Genomic DNA, 6,751 nt, shown 5'->3' on the forward strand with positions numbered 1-6,751 from the left:
CTCGAGCACCGGAGGAAGTGCCCGGAATATGCCGAGCCCCGGGTGGTGGAGCAGTACGCCAGGGCCTACCTGTGGTACATTCTCACGGAGGTAGTGTTTCCGGACTGCTCCGGGAACTCTGCCCTATGGATGTATCTCGACTTCCTAAGGACTGGGATGCGGGGTACAGCTGGGGGGCCGCCGGACTTGCCTACCTATACCGTTCGGTAAGTGAATATCACTTTATTTCAAATATCAGACGTGTGTTGCTTTATATTTTGACATCTTATCATCTATACTTGGTTGGTAGCTTGACGACGCGACCCAGAGAGCGGAAGTCTCCTCCGGTATGTGTGGATGTGTGTGGGGCCTCTCCATTTGGACGTGGGAGCGAATCCCAGTGGGCCGTCCGGAGAAGATGCGCTCGCGTGCATGGACGGACTATGGAGGAGATGACGAAGATGATCGGAACCCGACCGTCGCATACGCTTGGGACGTGGTGCGTGTCTACACGGGCGAATCGAAGGCCTTGTACAAGGTCTTCAGCAACGAGCTTGATGCTCTCACGCCTTTCCAGGTATGAGAACTACATTTTCACTTGAGCTTACCACTGTTTCGAGACCACTTTCACTTGAGCTTACCATTGTTTGGTTATAGGTTACTTGGCGGTCGTATAGTGATGATCGACAGTGGGGGTTCGAGCTGAACAGCATGTGCAAGCAGGACCGGCTGCTCTTCCAGTGCATCGTGCCCATGATTTGTGTCTATGCCGTGGAGTACCACTTGCCACAGCGTGTTGCCGCACAATTTGGTAAGGCGCAACACACACCACCAGCCGGCAACGATACCGGTGGCTACGACCTACACCGGTGAGTACCACAAGCCATCTTCATCGATTCTAAGTTCTTATTTTGATGTTTTACATTCATACAAGAAGGATGGTTTACATTCTTTCTTATGCATTACAGGATGAGCAGGCAGAAGAATCAATCAATCACGGATTGGGAAGCCGAACATGCGAAATACGTGCTGGAATGGAACGAGTGGAAAGGACGCAAAGACACAGAGAGGAGAGTGATTGACCGGGATGACTACGAGGATCACATGCTGTGGTACGACGATGGCATCAAGCATCGTCTGCGTCTGAGGCCCCAATGGACGACAGTAGATGCCGAAGACCTGTTTGATGACGCCTCAGAGAATGAAGCCTACAACGACAGCATCAGACAGCTTCAAGGCGGGTTTAGGGAGTATGGACCCCTCATGAACAGAGTGGTATGTTGTTTTTACCTCTTTCGAACCGACGGTTGGATGAAATCAGCTTTTCATGCTATTGACTCATTTTATTACTTTGCAGTCTTCGGAGCTGAACAAAAGTATTTTTCATGCCTCTGATGCGCTTAGTGGTGTCCCTGGGACTCGAGCTAGCGAGAACAAGTTGAGGGAAACGGTGAAGGTAATACGGAGTTCATTTTTGTTATCATTGGACATTCGAGAAGTTAACACATTCTTCTATTATCATTGCAGAAATACGTCAACAAAGCACGCCGGCTTGTGGGCCTGCTTGGGTGCGCTACAAACACCGAGGATGTTTTTCCTCCTGCACCGATGCGTAGCCTCGCTTCATCGAGCCATGCACCCTCGTCGTCTAGGGAGGTTCAAGATGGCGACGACGATGATGATGATGAAGAGGAAGAGGAAGAAGAGGGCGCAGGAGAAGAACATGATGACGAAGAGGAAGAGCACGAAGAGGAAGAGCACAATTAGGATGAGGAGGAGGAGGAGGAGGAGTACGATGATGACGATGGACCTCCACCAACTCAGCAAACCCAGCGTGAGAAGAGGAATGTGCCGAAGAAGGACTGGAAGAGTCCATCCCCCTTTCAGAAAGCACGTCCTACAGCCTACAAGAAGACGGCGGCCGAGAAGCGATCCAAGGATAACGAGGACCGAATGTCGAAGAGGGGAAGGAAGAACTGAAGTTGCTGCCGTGTCGTTGAACTAAAAACTTGCATATTTGCTTCGTGAACCATATGAATTTGCTCGTGAAACTGTTTCGTTAACTTGCTATGTACCGAACCTACCTTATTTTTAGATTTTTTGGTGTATCGAACCTACCTTATTTATAGTTCTGTGGTGTGTGCATCATATATCATACATTGTGTGCTTTATATGTCATACATATGCTGTTTAAATGTTGTATGCCAAAAATTGAAGCCAACAGAAGTTACTAGGTGCAAAAAATTGCACACAAAGGCACCCTACCGCCATAGTGTGCGGCGGTAGCCGGCCACGACCTACCGCCATTCGGCCCGGCGGTAGGGTACCTCCCCCCACGCCGATCTTCTGTGACCAAAAAATTGAGCAACGCAGCGGTAGGGTTGCGCAGCCTACCGCCAGGGTGCTCGGCGGTAGCACCCTACCGCCCAGAGCCTTGGCGGTAGGAGGCGCACCCCTATCGCTGCGTTGCTCGTTTTTTTGTCACAGAAGTTTGGCGTGGGGGGAGGCATCCTACCGCCGGGTAGGGTGGCGGTAGGTCGTGGCCGGCTACCGCCGTGGTCTATGGCGGTAGGTACGTCAGCACCGTTAACGGATTGACGGCCGTCAGGCACACCTACCGCCGGAACCTGTGGCGGTAGGATGTGCAACCCTACCGCCTGAAGGTCTGGCGGTAGCAAAAGGGTCAGATTTCGAAAAAATTTCAGACTGGGGTCAGATCTCGATTTTGTTTTCCAAAAGGGTAAAAACACGAAATTTGGCTGAGGGAGGAATGTCGGGTCTTCCGAGGATATCATGGCCGGAACTGGTGGGCAAAGATCAGGACGTCGCCCATAGTACCATCAGCCGGGACCGCCCAGACCTGCGTGTCATCAGCACGATGGTGGGTGAACCAGAGCCGCCGACTGTCGAGAATGACCGTGTCATCATCTGGCTCGAAACCAACAACTCTTGGCAATTCATCGTCGCCCAGGTTCCCTACATCGGATAGGCTTCATGCCCTGTCCTGTCATTCTGGGTCCAATAAGCTAAGTAAAACATTTTTTATCCAGTACTTTCCGAACTATCAACCATTTCGCAGATAACCAGCGTGATCAAGTTCGATAGCGATTTGATTCGCAGTGCAATAAATGTGACGCAAAGAAAAGAAGACATGACGAGAAATATACCTTTATTTGAATCGGTTTATAATATGAATAGAAAGACAACAATTCGAGAAAAAGACAGAGATTTCAAGTTACATATATAACATCTCCACAATGCAAGAATTTTTTAACCAATCTCACGTACACAACATACAAAGTACGAAGCCGAAGGAAGTGATACAAGAAAATAGCGTGGTTTTCTGTACCCAGAATAGATGCACCCACGCTGCACCCATTATCTACACCGTTGGCAGCGGTTTCTATCCCCTCGAGATTTGGACCACTGACTGCTATTCCGTTATGACTTGCATACACGTGGACAGTAATCAGTGGCACCATTTGTGGAACAACGCTGACCTCCTACTCTCTCTCCCCTCCTGGTTCTCGCCTCTCTCTCGAGGTGCTGCATGCGAGCCAGTGAACAATGAGGTGGATGTGAGCCATCAGATTTGAACGCCCAAAAAAATGCATGCTCGCAGTATATACATAACACCACATGTATAATCTGAAAAGGCAAACTGTGGCAATGCGTTAGGACTGTTCATAAAAGCAAACCTACAAAATAGCTTATCTGTTAATCACCGGCAAACAGTACCCACATAGCCCATATCCCAAAAAATTTGATAGATGCCTAGACGGTGAGCATAAGGGGGTGTAGGGTGGGTGCACCAAACGTGGTATAGCCACTACTTTCCCTACAAGGAAATGTTATGCATTGGCTACAACGTGCTTCCTTGCAAGAACGGCAAGCATCTTCTAACCGCGGGTCGGTTCAATACACATGGACAGTAATCAGTGGCACCGTTTGTGTGAAACAACGCGGACCTCCTACTCTCTCTCCCCTCCTGGTTCTCGCCTCTCTCTGGAGGTGCTGCATGCGAGTCCGTGAACAATGAGGTGGATGTGAGCCATCAGATTGAACGCCCAAAGAAATATAGCCACCTCTTCATACGACATATACATGATGGATACACCCAAAGAAGACAACGGCGATGACAAAAAGCAACCAGTCAAGGATAAAACTCCTGGAAAGCAGCCAAAGCGCCGACGTCAGCGGCGCCGCTCGAAACCACGCCATGGTAAAAACAGTGATACCGGCACAAGAAGGAATAACACCCCGGATGACGCCGAAGACAATAAAGAAACCGCGGACCCAACAATGGAGCTGGACGAGCAAGGTGATGGCAAACACAGTTCGGGGCCCTTGTCCGATCACAGCGATGCTAAATATTCCAATTACCAACCTGTCTCCGAAGAGGAGAGCAGTCGGGGTGATGATGCATTCATCGTCCCGGAAAAACAATTGGAACAAGATCACCTCCATCAGAGACTTATCGCCGCCGCGAGGAGCTTCGAAAAGCAGAAGCAACGGCTTAAAGTCGCACACGATACGCTCAAGATAAATAGAATGAAGTGCTCGACACTTAGGAAAATTACGGCGGTAATCGCCAAACAAATAGCTACCCAAAACGCAAACTACTTCCCGAATTCGACGACGTTGCTATCGCGCCCATACCACCGAATAACAATACGACCGATCAGCCAGGCCGACCACCTCGTAATCGAGGCAGAGCGGCCAACGACGCCGCACACAAAACAGCACCCCCTACCAATAAAGGAAAGGAGGTCGCAGTCCGGAACCAGAAACACGATCTACGCAAAGACCTGGGAAAAAGAGCTGGCAGAACTAGGTCCATTTATGGATCCAGGGAACGCGTTCCCGCACAGGATCAGGGCCATCAAATCCAATATGCAAGTAACTTACCAGTTCAGAACTAACACCGAACACTACAACCGTCGGGCCCGCGCCACGACATAGCCAAATACAGGGGTGCTGCACACCCCTTGTGCTTCACCGATGAGGTGCTGAATCCTGAATTTCCAAAAGGGTTTAAACCCGTGAACATCGAGGCATATGACGGAACGACACACCCTACGGTCTAGATAGAAGATTGTATTCTTCACATCCATATGGTTCACGGAGACGATCTCCACGCCATCAAATACCTACCCCTCAAGCTAAAAGGACCAGCCCGGCACTGGCTGAAAAGCCTCCTCGAAAATTCCATTGGAAGATGGGAAGAACTTGAGGATGCTTTCCGGGCCAATTTCCAAGGGACCTATGTCCGACCTCTGGATGCAGACGATCTAAGTCACATAAACCAATAACCCAGAGAGTCAGCCCGTAAGGTTTGGAATCGGTTTCTAACTAAAATGAACCAAATCGTCGATCGTCCGGACGCCGAAGCCTTAGCAGCTTTTAAACACAGTGTTTGGGACGAATGGCTTGCCAGACAACTAGGCCAGGAAAAGCCAAGGACAATGGCAGGCCTAACCACACTCATGACTCGCTTTTGCGCGGGAGAGGACAGTTGGATGGCCCGTAGAAGCACCAGCGACCATGACACATCTGAAGTCAGGGACGGCAATGGAAAGCCACGACGAAATAAAAACAAACGTCAAAACAACGGAGAAAGCCCGGACAACGGAAAAAGTCATCGGAAAAAGTCAACGGAAAAAGTCACTTAAAGGCAGCAGAGATGGTCCGTCTAGCCTAGATAAAATTCTCGAAACGTCCTGCCAAATTCATGGCACCCCCGACAAACCAGCTAATCATACCAATAGAGAGTGTTGGGTCTTCAGGCAGACTGGCAAGCTCAACGCTGAAAACAAGGGGAAGGGACCGCAGAGCGAAGACGAGGATGAATCTCGCCAGCCGAATATGGGTGGACAAAAGAAATTTTCACCGGAGGTCAAAACAGTGAACATGATTTATGTCACTCATGTCCCAAAGAGGGAGTGCAAATGCGCACTCCGGGACGTATACGCTATAGAGCTTGTCGCCCCCAAATTCAACCCATGGTCAGCCTGTCCGATCACTTTCGATCGCAGGGATCATCCGACTAGTATCGGTCACGGGGGCTCAGCTGCCTTAGTACTCGACCCAATAATCGGCGGATACCACCTCACCCGAGTCCTCATGGACGCCGGCAGTAACCTTAGTCTGATAGATCAAGACACTGTCCACAAGATGGGGATAGACCCGCCAAGAATCAAGCAAAGCAGCACTACCTCCGCACGGGCACCCTAACACTGGACGTCGTCTTCGGCTCCCCCGACAACTTTCGTAGCGATGAGCTAATCTTCAACATTGCCCCGTTCCGAAGTGGTTATCATGCACTACTCGGATGAACGGCCTTCGCCCGCTTCAATGCAGTCCCGCACTACGCTTATCTTCAGCTTAAGATGCCTGCGCCGCGTGGTGTTATCACGGTGAGCGGGAGTACAGAGCGCTCTCTTCATACAGAGGAATACACGGCGGCTCTGGTAGCCAAAGCTCAAAGCAGCCTTTTTAAACCAAACAGCTCATCAGTCCTCAAGACCGCGAACACAGCCAAACGTGTTTGGTGTACACCTACGTGCAAAAGCTCAGATAAACATGTGCTTGGTTAGCAGCCCTGCCCCCATAGATCGCCCCATAAGACTGTACATATTTTCCTGTATACATAAATATACACTCAAAAATCCTTAGGCAGCGCTTGGGGCACCCTGCGCGCAAGAAGTCAATAGTTCGGCTCGACCATATTCAGACTCAAGAAGCTACAGTTTACAGTTCATCACAACCAAGG

The sequence above is a fragment of the Triticum dicoccoides genome, chromosome 4B, assembly GCF_002162155.2.
Source record: "Triticum dicoccoides isolate Atlit2015 ecotype Zavitan chromosome 4B, WEW_v2.0, whole genome shotgun sequence".
Taxonomy (NCBI): domain Eukaryota; kingdom Viridiplantae; phylum Streptophyta; class Magnoliopsida; order Poales; family Poaceae; genus Triticum; species Triticum dicoccoides.